This window comes from Arachis duranensis, chromosome 5, assembly GCF_000817695.3.
Source record: "Arachis duranensis cultivar V14167 chromosome 5, aradu.V14167.gnm2.J7QH, whole genome shotgun sequence".
Classification (NCBI taxonomy): Eukaryota; Viridiplantae; Streptophyta; class Magnoliopsida; order Fabales; family Fabaceae; genus Arachis; species Arachis duranensis.
The window spans coordinates 85,932,270-85,950,134 of record NC_029776.3 but is presented as its reverse complement, the minus strand read 5'-3'; the positions used below and the strand labels follow the sequence as shown (position 1 = coordinate 85,950,134).

Below are 17,865 nucleotides of genomic sequence, written 5' to 3'. Positions count from 1 at the left end.
GGCTCATAACATATTCCACAATCAGCAATAATTCATTAACAAACATAGCCATTCTGGCTCATAACAAAATAGCACTTCCACTATCCAATATCATCAAATTCATAAAATCATCATTCAAGCCATAAATCACTTTTTCTCAATTCACTTCACTTTGAAATCAAAAATCAATTCTTTTCAGCCTTGGCTTTAAAGTTCTCATTCCGCAAATCATCTCAGGTTCATAAGCCACTTTTACTCAAAGTAGGTTCCCTTTTTAAAACAAAGCCACCCTCGGCATCCTCTTTCCAAAACTTCTAAAACCATGGCAAATTAAAGATCTCTTTCAAAATATTCAAAATCATCCATCCAACAACGGGATTTTATAATAAAAGTTCCTCGGCAGAGTCTCAAGTCCTTAGAGGAGGATAACATAACTCATTTCCTCAATTTCGTTCAAAATCTTTAAAACATTGGCTTCCTGATTTGAGTAATAAAAATAGAATCTAAGCCAAACCGAGTCATGCAATCAATTACTCCTTTCAAAACCATTTTCTTTACTTAAGAAAAACCAGTTTCAATTCCATGATTAAACCTAAAGCGTTTCAAACTGCTCAAAAATTGTTTTAGTCTTGCAAAAATTCATAATTCAAGGAGTACTTAAAACTTTTTCCCGAAACATTGTAAAATGAAACTTGTCAATAGACATTCAGGTTTTTTCAAAGTCACTAAAATTCCTCCAATTGAAATCTTCAAGTCAAATTCAAAGACATAAACTCTTTTCACATTTAAAACAACCTTAAAACTAGGAGTGTTCAAAACCGATCCGGACCGAACTAAACCGATGGACCGAACCAAAAAAACCGAAAACCGAATTAACCGCAAACCAAAAAAACCGAAAAAAGTGATGTTTTGCGATTTTTTTGCGGTTCAGTTCGGTTTTCGGTTCTTGCCACCAAAACCCTAACCGAACCGAACCGAACCGGTTCTTAAGAAAACCCTAAAATTAAAACTACCCCACCTCCCTCCAAACGCGTTACAGGCTACAGCTGCGCGAGTCCCTCCCCTCCCCCCATGGAAACCTAACCCCGCCGCCCAAACCCCAGATCGGAGCCAGCCACCACATCTCAGCCACTCACCCAAACGGCCAGCAGTCACCCACCCACCCACGCACCCAAACGGCCAGCAATCACCCACCTTCTTCACTCCTTCTCCCTGAAACTCGAAGTCGAAGCCACTCAAGCCAGCAATCACCCACCCACCGCGAAGACGAGGACGAAGACCCAGTCACCCACCCACCCACAGGACCTCCGACGTCACCACCTCCGAGCCTTCGACGTCACCGCCTCCACCCAGAAAGCCTCCACCCAGCAGCGTTTCTGGGTTCTGTAGGGTCACCTCACTGCCTCCACCCAGAAAGCCTTCAAGTGCATATGGAGCCCGAGCCATCTATTCAGGTAAACTTTACTGATGCATTCTTGCCTTGTTGTTGGTATTGCTGCTTGCTGGTTAATGGTTATTGTTCAATGTTCAGTTTGTTCAGTTTGTTCAGGTTAGTTTAATCATCTTTTTTTGTACGTTAGGATCTAGGAGTTCAATTTTAATATAAAGATTGATAGAATTGAATAGATTTAACCTGAAAAATGATGTTAGGGATCTAGTTCAATTTTAATATAATCAATTAATCATTAACATAATTAATCATTAACATAATTCCTCACATGAATACAGAAATGGACAAAACAATAGGAAAATAGTAAATAGTTTTGTTCTGTTCAGTGTTTAATTTACCAAGTTCAATTTGTTCATTGCTTGTTCACATTTTCAAGTTTTGTTCTGTTTGGTTTATTGCTGGTTTAGGGCTGGTTCCTTGCTTGTTTATTGTTTGGTTTATTGCTGTTTATTGCCAAGTTCAATTTGTTGGTATAAAGGTTTATTGCTTCTTCATTGCTTGTTTAGTTCATTGCTAGTTTAATTTGGTATAAAGGTTTATTGCTTCTTCAATTTGTTGGTATAAAGGTTTATTTGCTTCTTCAATTTGTTCATTGCTTGTTCAATTTGCCAATTTTTTTTAGTGTTTATTACTGGTTTAATTGTTCATTGCTTGTTCACATTTTCAAGTTTTGTTCTGTTTGGTTTAATGCTGGTTTAGGGCTGGTTCCTTACTTGTTTATTGTTTGGTTTATTGCTGTTTATTGCCAAGTTCAATTTCTTGGTATAAAGGTTTATTGCTTCTTCAATTTGTTGGTATAAAGGTTTATTTGCTTCTACAATTTGTTCATTGCTTCTTCAATTTGCCAATTCTGTTTAGTGTTTATTGCTGGTTTAATTGTTCATTGCTTGTTCACATTTTCAAGTTTTGTTCTGTTTGGTTTAATGCTGGTTTAGGGCTGGTTCCTTGCTTGTTTATTGTTTGGTTTATTGTTGTTTATTGCCAAGTTCAATTTCTTGGTATAAAGGTTTATTGCTTCTTCAATTTGTTGGTATAAAGGTTTATTTGCTTCCTCAATTTGTTGGTTAATGGTTATTGCTTGTTTATGTAGTTTGACGACAGTTCAAGTGAGAATATGGGCGACACTGGATTGCCTCCAGTTCCTATTCCGAATGAATCAACAAGCATCAGATCTCCGACTGCTTTGCCTCCTGTGCCAGCTCCTCAACGAAACACAAGGAAGCTTGCTAGTAGAGGCCGAGGGAAAAGGCGGGCTGTTGAAGAAGCTCCCGTTGATGACTCTGCTGAAACTGAGACTGACGAAGGCAAGAGAAAACCTTCTAGACCTAGATCTTGGACATGGGATCACTTTACTAAAGATGAAACTAGTAACCCACAGTATCCTAGAGCTAAATGTAATTGGTGTGGGGCTAGTTATGCATGTGATACACATAAAAATGGCACTAGTAACATGAAAAATCACTTGTTGTCGTAATGCAAAAAATTTCCGAAGGAGGCATTAGATCCTACCCAAAAGATTCTTTGTTTTCAAGATGTGGTAAAAGATGATAAGAACGGGATAGGTAGTTCATTTTATGCCGTGTCATTTGATGTTGATCGTTGTAGACAAGCGCTTGCTAGAATGATTATTGTGGATGAATTGCCTTTTTCGCATGTTGAGGGGGAGGGTTTTCGTTATTATACAAGTTGTTTGCAACCCAAGTTTCCAATTCCTGGAAGGCTCACAGTTGCTAGGGATTGTTGGAAGCTTTATTTGAATGAAAAAATTAAGTTGAAGTCTGTTTTCTCTCAACCAAATCAAAATGTTTGTTTGACAACTGATTATTGGTCATCTGTGCTAAACTTAAACTATCTTTGCCTTACTGCTCATTACACTGATGCTAATTGGAAGTTGCAAAAAAGAATCTTGAATTTTTGTGCTATCAAGAATCACAAGGGAGAAACAATTGGTAGGAAGATTGAGAGATGTTTGTTGAGCTGGGGGATATCCCAGGTTTTTTCTATTACTGTTGATAATGCTAGTTCAAATGATGTTGCACTTTCTTACTTGAAAAATAGAATGGAGGATTGGAACTCACATCCATTAAGGGGAGAGTTTTTACATGTTAGATGTTGTGCTCATATTTTAAATCTTGTTGTGAACGATGGGTTGAGAGAAATGCATGAGTCAATTTTAAAGATTAGAAATGCGGTTCGGCATGTGCGTGCATCACCTGGTCGTACTGAGAGGTTTAAAACTATGATTAAGGAAGCTAGAATTCTGGAAAAAGGTACTGTCCAAAACTATGATTAAGGAAGCTAGAATTCTGGAAAAAGGCACTGTCCATTTAGATGTTCCTACTAGGTGGAACTCTACCTTTTTAATGCTTGAAAGTGCTTTGAAGTTTCAAAAGGCATTTAAACGTTTGGGGGAGAGAGATTCTGAGTTTGCTATGATGGCTGGTGGGATTCCTAGGTCTGAGGATTGGGAGAATGCAAGGCATTTTGTCAAGTTTTTAAAAATATTTTATGAGGTTACTAACAAAGTTTCTGGTTCAATGTTTGTGACATCTTCTGAACACTTTAATGACTTTTGTAAAATATTGTCTACACTTAAGCATTGGATGGGAAGCTTAGATACGGTACTTTCAAGCATGGCTGAGAAAATGAAGTCCAAGTATGATAAGTATTAGGGAAATATAAAGAACACAAACATGATGATTTTCATTGCAGTTGTTCTTGATCCTAGGTATAAGCTTCAATTGATTAAGTGGAGTTTTGAAAAGTTGTATGAAAAAGAAGATGCTGAATTTTTAACTTCAAAGGTTAAGGAGACGCTTTTCAAGGTGTTTGATAGCTACAGGCTGTTTGGTGGTAACTATCAAAGGTCTACTCGGCAAGATCCTCCTGAAATTAGCACACAAGAGCTCGAGGCACATGAAACTTCTTTTGCTATGGAATTTGAGAAGGAAATGCAATTCAATGAGAGTGTTAACAAGAATGAGGTGGAGTTATATCTTATGGAGGCATTAGAGAAGAGTGGCGTGCAATTTGACATTCTAAATTGGTGGAAAGTGAATTCCACTAAATTTCCAATTCTTGGGGGGATTGCAAGAGACGTCTTAGCCATGCCAGTTTCCACAGTTGCTTCAGAATCGGCATTTAGTACTAGAGGAAGGGTGTTGAATAATTATAAGGGTTCTCTAACTCCGATGACAGCTATAAGTTTTTACTTATAATTTTCTTTATTTTAATCTAGTTTTTGTTAATATATATTATTTGTTATGATTGTTTCTTGTTTTATATATTTTGTAGAAGTTGCACCCACTCGTGATCCTAATGAAGAAGATTCTGGTGTTGATTCTGATTAAAGTACATCTTGTTAAGTTTTATGGTATGAATTGTTCTCCTTATATTATTATTATTATTATTATTATTGTTGTTGTTGTTGTTGTTGTTCTTGTTGTTCTTATTATTTAATTATTTTTTTTATTTCAGGTTGGTTTGCATTATGAAGCTTTAGCTATTTTGTTGGAGAAGACACCATAACTTTGCTATCAGTTTAATGACAATTTATTTTTATTTTCAGTTGTATTGACTGTTGAGCTATTAAACTTCTTTAATTGTCGTATTCGAATTCTATTGTCGTTATATTTCATTAGATCAAGACTTTGTTAGCTATTGTGTATTTTGGTTTGTTGATTTCAATCTTATGACATTGCATAATAGTATGGTAGAATTTTTTTTATTTGATTGAAAAATCGAACAAACCGAACCAAACCAAACCGATTTTAATTGGTTTGGTTTGGTTCGGATGACCTTGAAAAAAACCGAACCAAACCGAACCGTAACTTAATTAAACGATCGGATCGGATGGCTTTTCCTTCAAAAACCGAACCAAACCGCACTGCGAACACCCCTACTTAAAACATAAGTCTCATCTAAAAAACTTGCTCCCAAAAGAGATACAATACTTTTTTTAAGAAACAAGACTAAATCATAATTTTTTTTTAATAATTCATTTCAAAAGCATAAGCAATCCCTTTCTTAAATAATCCAAATAAAATAGTACAAGTCTTTAACTTGTAATTTTCCAAATAACATTTTAATAAAGTCTCAGATTCTATCGGAATTTTGACAGCACCTCCTCTAAAACCTAGACTCTGCCATCCTTTCCGGTTTCCATCCAAACCAATTCACAGCCCTCTTTAAAGGGTTCAAAACCAAATTAGCTCAAATTCCAACTGAATCAAAGGTACATTCCATTTTCATATTTCAAGAAAACCAAATCAAACTCAAGTAAATTTTCAACAGATTAAACTTGATTTCAAAGTTTTAAAAAAGCGACTTTAAAGAAACACTTCAAAACCGTCCGTTTCACAAAACCAAATAATAATCGAATCAAACAAGCATTCATATTCATCCAAAATAACCAACATTACATAAGACTTATACAATCACTCAAGTATACATTTTTACCACATAATATCCATATATAATAGTTCCAATTTATAAAATATGCTTTTCTGAAAAGGCCCCTACCTCGACTCGTGGAATACATAAACCAAATGCGCCAATAGAACCTTTCCTCTCAACCCGAAATCATCGGCAACCGCAACCTCAGCTCCAAGCCACTTTCGCAGTAACCACAGCAACTCTAATCGCAACATATAACTACTGAAACTTAAACTTATAGCAATTAACGCCGCGAAACCTCAGCGTAAGATAATAGAATAGTAACTAAAGGGCTTTCGAAACGAAAATGCTTACCAAAACAAAGAAAGAACGGCTAAATCAAGCAGCGGTAGTCTCGGCGGTGGTTTTGGCAACAACTGTGCTATACTCAATGATCAGAACGGCTGCTGCATCACCCACAACTCTAGTAGTAGCAACAGTAACGATCTCAACACCAATAGTGATTGCTCAGGAGATAAATCGACAACTAGAATAAAACCATATGCTACTATAATTAAGACAGAGTATAACGGATGAACAAAATGATAGTAGAGTGAGGAAGAAAACGTTACAGGCTTAAGAAACAGAAATTGGCATTGGAACTGGAACAAAGAGGATGATGCTGACCAGACTAGAAGGCGGTGGCGGCACATTGCTTTCTCTAATAACAAGCTCCAACCACTGCAGTTCCAATGGATATAGCATGACAAGGTACATCAGAGGCAGAGACATGGTTGACCCGAAACAACAAGGTCACGGTGATGGCGACTCCGGCGAAGGCGACGCCTACGACACGAACAGCGGCTGGGCACGGTGGTTGCATCCCAGCTCTGTCCCAGATCTCTTTCTCTCCTCTGTTCTCGAGTTCTCTCTCTCTGACTACCATAAGTGGCGGCGACTGACTCTATGACAAGGACGACGGCGGCAACACGACGGCAGCTACCAGACACGACGTCTTCTCCCCTCCGGCCATGGCTCGCATCTTCTCCCTCTCCTGTTCGCGATTCCAACGGCGGCGGCAAAGAGGGTTTGACGGTTAAATCCGACGAAGCTGGCGGCGAGGATGCGACGGTCCCGAGCAACGCGGTGGCAGCGATCTAGGTGGCTCTTTCTTCCCCTGCGCACGCACTCTCTCCTCCGTCACGTGGCTATGGCTCGCGGCTTCCTCTCCTACAACGGCAACATGACGGCGCGGCGGCAGTGATGCCCGTCGGCGCCGTCTTTCATCTTCCCCTCTCCTCTTCTCTGATCTCTCTCTGGTTCTCGTCTCTTCAAGGTTTTGTGTGTTTGCTGCTGGTTTGGAGGAAGGGATTTTGGCTGAGGCAAAGGGGGCTAGGGTTAGGAATTGGAGAAATTAGGGTTTAGGTAAAATTAGGCTTAAGGGTAGTTTTGTAATTTTAAATAAAGACAAGGATAATATAGTAATTAGAAATAAATTTTAATCCAATAATAATAATATGAGAAAGTATAGGGAGTCAATGGCCTAAGCGTATAATGTGTACAATGGAGGTTTAAGAAGCATTAGAGATATGACTATTAGTGTTACATTGTCTTGTTAGGTTATGCTTTTAGGATGAGTGGTTTCAGATATGGTATTAGAGTTCTAAATTCGAAAAGTCAAGAGTTCGATCTTTGGTGAACCCTAAAATTAGTTTAATTTTTTATCGAGATGTTTATTATCCTTGGTATCCGGATGGTTATCCTTGGTATCGGATGGTTATTCTATATAGTATGGTGATGTTCATTTTATTCATGGACCAAAGATTTAGCCCATTGTACACATTGTACACTTAAGCCATTGGCTCCCTAGCACTACCCTAATAATATATAAAAATACTATTTATTTATCAATCTTACAAATTATTTTTAATAAAATGTTCAAATCCAAGAATTAGAGATAATATAATTAATTTCTTTATCTTCTAAAACAGTAGTATTAATATTTTAAAATATTAATTATTAAGTCCAAATCATATAAAATTCTTATTATTTCATAACTACCAACTTTATAATTTAAATATAAAAAATAATCCAATAATTATAAAATTGGATAAAAATATTAATTTATTTCAAATTCAACTAATCAAAACTTGTTTTAACTATTTTTAATAAAATAATTTTTAAAATTAAAATTATAAATAACTATATAATTTAAGACTTGATCATAATAAAATTTTTTAAAAATTTTGGGTTTTATATTATTGGACATGAAAGAATAATTTTAATACTGAATTTAACGTTAAAAACAATTTTTTAAAAAAAATAATTTTCATCCCAAATTATAAAGAATCAAAATAATACTTAATCTAATAAAATATTAATCTAAAATATTGAATAATATTAATAAAAAGTATTAATCACTAATATTTATCTTAAAAGAAAATAACACTAAAACATCCGTCACAAAATTTACATTAGCTGAAATGTAATTATATCCTCAATTTATTCTTCCCTAAATCTTAAATTTTCTTCCTTTCTTAATTAATTACCACTATACTACTAGTATTTCTCTTCCCGTAATTTGTTAAAAATAATATAATCGATTTTTTTATTTAAATAAAATAAATTAATTATTTACTCAAATAAATCGATTTACAAAATTTTATTTTTTTAAATATTTAATTATAATTTTACTGGCACAAAAAATGAAAACAAAAATTATTATCTTTACGTTATTATTGTTAGCGAAGAAAAAAAAAAAGAAAAAAAATTGAGTGTTTGAGAATGATTTTTTCTCTCTTCTCTTTTTCATAAATATGAACGGAAAAAATTGCTCTAATTTCGTTGGCAGCAACAACGAAATTGTAAAAATAATTTAGCGTTGTTTTTACTGTTAGTACTAACATAAATATCGTATTTTTTTTTGTTTTTTGTACCAGTAAAATTATAACTGAATTTTAAAAGAATAAAATTTTATAAATCAATTTATTTGAATAAATAATTAATTTATTTTATTTAAATTAAAAAAAAACAAATATAATCAGCTTAACAATCAAACAGCTTAATTAATTAGTCACAAAAAAAAAAACAGCTTAATTAATTATCATCATTAATGAGACTCTCTGAAGCAATCGATGACCAAGAAAATTGTGCATGGGCTGATTTATATACATATATAAGATAACGATAATGGTAGAAAAATAAAAAATATAAATAAAATTTGTCTTATTTAATATTTATATTAATTAATAAATATAAAATAATATAAATTTTAGTTGTTTTTAGCTAATTTAAGTGGCACACGATTATTATGATTTATGAGTGAAGATTAAATTGTTAAATTCCATTCACCTAAAAAAATGTGTTGAGCATGAAAAGTTTAATTTTATCAATTTTTTTCTATGTAAAATAAATAGCATCTCTATGTATAAATGGGATAATTCACATGATTTATGTTTAGGTATATGGCATTGATGAGCAGGCTCAGAGCAAATTTTAGTCAAACTTAAATTTGTCCCAAACTCTTCAATTTTATCAACTCACTACAACATTTTTAAATTGAGACAACATTTAAAAAGTATTGTTTAAAAGCTGATAAAAAGTTACTTTTGATCTATGATAATACTTTTGAACCTAAGGCAACATTTTTTGGCGACGTTGCATATGTAGCCGTTGCCTTAGATCAAGGCAACACTTTTTTTGTTTCAAAAGCAACGTTTTTGAGAACAACACTTGATAAGTGTTGTCTTTGGTTGAAAAACAACAACACTTCAAAAGTGTGTTTGAGACAACACTTTTTTAGTATTGTCTTTTCTCTTATATTTTGGCCACTACTTAAAAGTGTTGCCTATTTGCAATAAAATGCAACTCCTTTAAGTGTTCCTTATAAGTTTGAATTCGCAATACTTTGAAGTGTTGCATATTAGTTATGAATATGCAACCTTTTAAAGCATTGCCTTTTCTTTTGGATATGCAATTTATACAAGTGTTGTTTTTTCTTTTGGATATGCAACCATACAAGTGTTGTCTAATATTCAAAATATACAACTAATAGAAGAGTTGCCTCTTTGGTAAAAATAAAAGTTATTTTTGTAATAAAAATACACAAAAATAAATTATTTAATAAATAAAGAGACAAAATAAATAATAATAAAATTTATAAAAAAGACAAAATAACTAATAATAAAATTCTAATAAAAATAGATATTAAAAGGTTTAATTAGTATTTCAAATACATGTTCATCAATAATTCTCAACAAAATAATAAAACTCTTGTCTAACAATAATTGTCATAATAAAATAGTAATTAATATTTATCAAAAAAATATCAATTTACTTGCATATTTTATATCCATGCTTGACTTGTCCCGTATGCTAAATCTGCAAATAATACAAAACAAAAAAGTATAGTATTAAAACTGAAAAATTATAATAAAATTTCTTTATGATATTAAATACTATAGATATAAAAGCAAATTACCAGCTCATACTTTAGGATCTTTATACGAGAGGAGAAGTAAATTAAAACATGTTTAAAATTAGCAAAACAAATTAAAACATGCCACTCAAACACAAAATACAACAAATAGTATAGGTTTCAAATAGTTGTGAACTTAAAAATATCTCCCGAAGAAATCCTGTTGACCTCATTTGAGACCATAATTACTTTCTAAACCCAGAAGCATAAAATAGTAGTTATGTCATTTACCTCAATACAAAACTCTCCAGTTTCTGGTTCCTTAGCAACTGTTGCAGTCAATCCAGCAGTAGATGATGATTTTCCAGATGTATAAACAGATCTTTAGCGACCATAAACTCATGATGCAAGGAGTCCATGAATATGAGTCTGCTGTTTCATGCAAAAGCTAAAAACCTCAAGTCTGGGAGTAATAACTCAAGTGTTAGTAACATGGAACAAGAAGAACAAATTTTAGTACCTTCCCTTGTTTACAATGAATTAGCACGGGGTGGTTTCTAACATCTGAAAGCAAACAATGTTAGATTAATATATCACTCAACAGGTTATGCTAAGGGCTAACATTGTAGTAAAGAAGTTAAAGAGTGTGTAATACCTAGGACTACTTTCAAAGCTTCTCAAATAGTACCCTCTGGGATGTTGACAAAGGGTTCCTACCCACAACAAGTGTAATCAACGGTGAGAATATATAATAGTACATAATTTAAGACATAAGTTGAAAACTTAATATTGTGAATCTTTTTCCAGTTAAGAGAAATAACCCAAGGGCCAAGGCATCCCCATCGGGTAGTCTTAACTCCCAGATAAAAATGTCATTATCCATTGGAAAGCAAACATGAATGATTGAGTTCACTATATCAGGCAGCTTCAAAACTTTAATTAATAAGATACTATAATCTGTATTGGACAAGGGAAGCTACAAGAACAGAAATTACCATGGACTCGTGCAGTGTTTTTTTTAAACCTTCTCTAATGTAACAACAAGAAGCCGGTTTATTAAACTTACAGGAACTTTCTGCGGACAACTCATATCTTCATCACCACACTAATTCTAAAGCCAATCCCGTTGGATATATTGGTTAGAGAAGACCTTAAACAAACGATGTCGCATTGTATATGCGTTAGGTGTCGTATACCCAATTACCCATGTTTCCTAATAACTAGTACCAACAGGTGAAAGATAGAACAAGAATATTTAACCTTGAGTATCACCAAAAGATATCATCAAATTTTAACATCACTCAATTTTGTTTAACTAATATGAACACTGTCAACAAAGCAATGCCCCAAACACAGAAAACAATTGAACCAGAAAACGATTGTTATAGCCACTAAGAAAAGCAATATTTGCATTGCTAATAATAGTAGAAGACAGATGTGTGGAGTCTCAAAGAAGTCACCTGAATTGGAACCTTCACTTTCTCAATAAAATTATTGAGTCGTCCAATTTTTTAGTCCACGACTACTTGTCTCTTATTTTTCCAACGTTCAATATTGGATTCATTGGTGTTACCTATAATAAACAATAGCGAGACAATAAACAGCATAGAGAACCAGAAATGCCATTATTATCTATTCATTTTAGTTAAATTGTGACCATCACAAGATACAAATAAAGGAGAATGAGCATAGAAGAGTTCTAAAAATCAAACAAAATTCTACAGCCATTTTTTTTAAATAAAACAGACGCACCAACTTGTACCCGTCCTTGTATAAGCTTTGTAGTTTATCAGGACTTGAAGGATACATGAGGGACCAAGTGTCGGCACCCACTCTGTAAATAAATAAATAAATAAATAAGCTTCTTAATACATCATATCAAAAGGTTGTAATTTATAAAAGATATTAAATCCAACAGCATCAATAAATATAATAGCAAATATTAAACTTAAAATTCAAGCATACTTATTCACAACAGTTTTTGCAAGACACCTATCAAAATCAAATGCAGCAATTTTACTTGAGTCATTCAGGCCATCATCTTGTAGTTATAAGAATCCATAACATAGAATAAAGTGAAATGGGTGAAAATATACAGGCTGCGTGAATTCTGGATGATTGAGTACCTCATTTTTTTCAATTGGCTATCTTTAAATCTATATCAACCAGAAGATTTAATGCTGCAAATTCTGACCTATAGCTATTTGATAAAAAAGGGTACCCAGTAATCTCACCCGTTCAAGATATATGATTATCTGAAATGCTTTCCATTTTGGTAAGAGGGTAGCTTCCTGTATCAGGTAATCATTCATTGAATATAGGAAGAGAAAAAAAATAGAGAAATATAGAAATAGTTAAAAGGATAAGAATTAAGACCATAACAATATAAACATGATAGACTTTCAGTTTTTCACCATTAGACACTAAAGTCATTACTAGGTCATCAAATAAACAAGAGAAAGGGAAAATCTTACATTGTAGTTGCTCTTCACTTCAGAAACTGAAAAGTTAATTTCCTCTACTGCTTCAATATCTGATTCACACAGCTGCATGCAATAAACATGAATATGAAATGGAGCTTGTGGAGATGAACTTATAATTCAAAATGTTAAAGGGGACCAGATATATGGCATTCAAATGCTAGATTCTTGGAAATAATATTCATGTGATGTGATAATATCTAATTGTCTGATAAATTCATAACCAATCTCTGATGCAATCATCTTCCTAATTCAGCACATAATGCAGTGTGCATGCTTGTGTTTATATCACAATCAGTGTTTGTGATATGATTTTACACCAGAAGCTTAAACTACATATAAAAAGTCTAATTATTTGTTGAAAGTTATACTTAAACTACTTGTTGAATCACAATCCAGCAATGCAGCAAGCAACAGATCAAAATAGTAGAGTAAAATTTAATTAAGCTGATGAAGATTGCAATATTAAGAAGGAAAGAACATTTCAAACAGTGTGATCAAGACCAGAATGAAAGGAGAAATTATAAAACCTTACAGCCATCGATCCCGAATTGGAAAATAGTGACCGATTTTAGCGACCAACTAGATTGGCTTTGTCATCGGTAGCTAAATCGGAGGGGTCCTAGGGTGCTTCAAAGCAGCTTAAACAAGACAATGAAACTTGTCAGAAGTAAGAGATTGAATTAGAACCATATCCAATTAGATGTTAAAACCACTACAAACTCGAGAATAGCAAGCCGCAAGAAAATGTATTACCAGGGATTGATGGTGCACCAAGACCTGTAGCAGTACCAAGACCTATAGTGGCTCCTCCAGAAACTGCAGCATGTGCTACAGTGGTAGGATTTGACATCCAACCAGTCAGGGGTGTTGGCACAGGTGCTGGAGTAGGTTGAAAAGGCTATACACATTAACCACAGAATAGTCCAACACCAAAATAAGAACATATACTCAGTTTAAAGGTGCATACGATCAAAACATAGATGGAAATGGAATGAATGAAAGTGATAGATGGCTAGAAATCTCACATGACAGAGCAGAGGCTTTGGAGAAAAAAGAGGCCTTGGATTAGTGGACGCAAGGATCACAAGCAGTGGCAGATGAAGAAAGAATATACTCAGTTTAAAGGTGCATACAATCAAAACACACATATACTCAGTTGCACACAGAAGATGTAAACAGCAATAGAAATATAAAATGAGGATTTTGTAAGCTAGCCATGAAGTTTGATTACTTCACCTGGTTGTAAGCAAGTGCTATAGAAACAGCACCTCTGATGAGCGGATATTTTATACGCTTTTTGGGGGTACTTTCATGTAGATTTTAGTATGTTTTGATTGGTTTTTAGTAGAATATTATTAGTTTTTAGGCAAAAATCATATTTCTGGACTTTACTATGAGTTTGTATGATTTTCTATGATTTCAGGTCATTTCTGGCTGAAATTGAGGGAGCTGAGCAAAAATCTGAGTTAGGCTGAAAAAGGACTGCTGATGCTGTTGGATCCTGACCCCCTTGCACTCAAAATGAATTTTCTGGAGCTACAGGAGTCCAATTGGCGCGCTCTCAACGGCGTTGGAAAGTAGACATCCAGGGCTTTCCATCAATATATAATAGTCCATACTTTTCACGAAGATAGACGACGTAACTTGGCGTTGAACGCCAAGTACATGCTGCTGAACGCCAAGTTCATGCTGCTGTCTGGAGTTAAACGCTAGAAAAACGTCATGATCCGGAGTTGAACGCCCAAAACACGTTATAACTTGGAGTTCAACTCCAAGAAAGGCCTCAACTCGTGGATAGCTTTAGTCTCAGCCCCAGCACACACCAAGTGGGCCCCAGAAGTGGATTTCTGCACCAATTATCTTAGTTTACTCATTTTCTGTAAACCTAGGTTACTAGTTTACTATTTAAACAACTTTTAGAGACTTATTTTGGACCTCATGACATTTTCAGATCTGAATTACATACTTTTTGATGGCATGAGTCTCTAAACTCCATTGTTGGGGGTGAGGAGCTCTGCGGTGTCTCGATGATTTAATACAATTCCTTTGTTTTCCATTCAAACACGCTTGTTCTTATCTAAGATGTTCATTCGCGCTTAATTATGGAGAATGTGATGATCCGTGACACTCATCACCTTCCTTAATCCATGAACGTGTGCCTGACAACCACCTCCGTTCTACATCGGATTGAATGAGTATCTCTTAGATTCCTTAATCAGAATCTTCGGGTATAAGCCGGATTGATGGCGGCATTCATGAGGATCCGGAAAGTCTAAACCTTGTCTGTGGTATTCCGAGTAGGATTCTGGGATTGAATGGCTGTGACAAGCTTCAAACTCCTGAAGGCTGGGCGTTAGTGACAGACGCAAAAGAATCAATGGATTCTATTCCAACCTGATTGAGAACCGACAGATGATTAGTCGTGCTGTGACAGAGCATAGGAACATTTTCACTGAGAGGATGGGAAGTAGCCATTGACAACGGTGACACCCTACATAGAGCTTGCCATGGAAGGGACTTTGCGTGTGGAGAAGGATTTCGAGGAAGAGTTGAAGTCAGAGGACAAAGCATCTCCAAAACTCCAACATATTTCTCATTACTGCACAACAAGTAACGCTTTTATTCTCCATTATTAAAGTCATTAATAAAGTAACAATTCCTTATTCCAAATACTTTGACTTCTTATCATTAAATCCAATTAATCTTATTGGCATCCTGACTAGGATTAATAAAATAAACATAGATTGCTTCAAACCAATAATCTCCGTGGGATCGACCCTTACTCACGTAAGGTATTACTTGGACGACCCAGTGCACTTGCTGGTTAGTTGTGCGGATTACAAATTCGTGCACCAAGTTTTTGGCGCCGTTGCCGGGGATTGTTGAGTTTGAACAATTGAAGGCTTATTTTATTTCTTAGATTAGGAATAATTTATTTTTGCTGTTATAGAGTCATTAAATTTTTATAGGATAGTTTCTTTTCAAAAATTTCTTTTCAAAAATATTATTTTTTTAATTAATTGTTAATTTTTCGTGAGTCTAGTGTCTTGTTCTAAGTTTGGTGTCAATTGCATCTTTTATATTTTTCTCTAAAATTTTCGTATTAGTGTCTTTGTTCTTCCTTGATCTTCAAGTTGTTCTTGTTTATTTCCCTTGTTTGATCTTTAATTTTTCTTGTTCAGTGTCTTTTCTTGTTTTTCTTGTGCTTTTTCAAAACATTAGCTTTCAAAAATTTATTTTATCCATAAAAATAATACATCTTTAAAATCAACACTGAAGTTGCTGCCCAATTGCCTGGAGCTTTAGTAGTTGTTCTTGATAATTGGGTATCCCCTTTGGAATCTTTTTCAAAAATAATTTTTTTCTTTGATTAAATCTTGTGCCAAACTCTAAGTTTGGTGTTTTCTTGTTAAGTTTTTTTTAATTTTCGAAAATTTGTCTTGGTTTTCTAAAAATTTTAAGTTTGGTGTTCTTTCTTTTGTTCTTGGTGTTCTTGTGCATTTTCAAAGTGTTCTTGAGTCTTTCTTGTGCTTTGATCTTAAAATTTTTAAGTTTGGTGTTCCTTGGTGTTTTCCCTCCAAAATTTTCGAAAATAAGGAGCATTGGATCTAAAAATTTTAAGTCTTGTGTCTTTTGTGTGTTTTTCTCTTTCATCAAAAAAAAAAGTTTTCAAAATTCAAAAAAATATCCTTCCTAACTAATTTTAAACTATTTTTTTCGAAAATTTTATATAAAAATTCAGATTTCAATTTCAAAATATTTTCAATTTCTTTTATTTGTTTCGTTTTATTTTATTTTATAATTTGCTGTAAAAGATCAAGCTAAGAGGTGGTTAAATAACCAGCCTAAGAACAGCATAAAAACATGGAAACAGCTGTCAGAAAAATTCCTGAATCACTATATTCCTCCAAAATGGATGACACAGCTAAGGCTGAGCATCCAAGGATTCAAACAAGGAGATAATGGATCTCTTTATGATGCTTGGGAGAGATACAGAGAGATGCTAAGAAAATGCCCCTCTGAGATGTTTTTAGAGTGGGTGCAATTAGACATCTTCTACTATGGGCTTACAGAAAAAGCTCAGATTTCTCTAGATCACTCAGCTGGTGGATCTATACATATGAGAAAAATAATTGAAGAAGCTCAAGAGCTTATTGATACAGTTGCCAGAAATCAGCATCTGTACCTAAGCAGTGAATCTTCCATGAAAGGAGAAGCTAAAACAGTAACTGCTGAACTCAGTCCGGTGGATTAGGCTAATGAATTTAATCAGCAATTAGACTTTCTAACTCAGCAGCTAGCCGAATTCAAGGAAATGCTACAGGAAACAAGAATGGCTAACAGGAATATGGAAGTACAATTAAAGCAAACAGAAAGGCAACTGTCAAAACAAATAGCAGAAGAATGCCAAGCAGTTCAGCTAAGAAGTGAGAAAACATTAAATACCTCACTTCAAAGCAGCAGGAAGCCAAGAAATGAACAAATGGCTACTCAAAATCCCTCTGAGGACAATCAGAGCCCAGAGAGGAATAAAGCTGGCGCTGAACGCCCAGACCATGCTCATTTCTGGCGTTCAACACCAGAAACAAGCATGAATCCGGCGTTGAACGCCCAAAGGGAACATGGTTCTGGCGTTCAAACGCCAGTAACAAGCAAGGAGGTGGCGTCTAACGCCACTCCAGCTTCCACCCCTGGCATTCAAATGCCAGTGGGGGATCAATCACATACAAGTGCTGATAACAACCCTTCTAAAAAGGCTTCCCAACCCACTTCTGTAGGTAATAAACCTGCATTAACTAAGGTTGAGGAAGATAAAGCCAAAATGCCTCATCCTCAAAAACTCCGCCAAGCGGAACAGGATAAGAAATTTGCTCACTTTGCAGACTATCTCAGGACTCTTGAAATAAAGATCCCGTTTGCAGAAGCACTTGAGCAAATACCCTCTTATGCTAAGTTCATGAAAGAGATCTTAAGTCATAAGAAAGATTGGAGGGAAACTGAAAAGTTTACCTCACTGAAGAATGCAGTGCAGTCATTCTGAAAAGCTTACCTGAGAAGCTTAAAGACACCGGGAGCTTTATGATACCATGCACATTAGAGGGTAATTGTACCAAGCAAGCTCTATGTGATCTTGGGGCAAGTATCAACCTAATACCTGCATC

At 34.6% G+C, this 17,865-nt stretch overlaps 1 protein-coding gene across 1 annotated transcript in view; it reads right to left on the bottom strand.

The window, feature by feature from the left end:
- Positions 1-7,181, bottom strand: part of LOC107490082 (lupeol synthase) — a 45,040-nt gene extending 37,859 nt beyond the window's left edge. The window contains exons 1-3 of the mRNA XM_052262093.1: positions 6,436-7,181; positions 6,179-6,350; positions 5,951-6,085 (exon numbers count right to left, since the gene is read on the bottom strand). The gene's annotated coding sequence lies outside the window, so the exon portion shown is untranslated. The remainder of the gene's footprint in view (positions 1-5,950; positions 6,086-6,178; positions 6,351-6,435) is intronic.
- Positions 7,182-17,865: the final 10,684 nt, after the last annotated feature.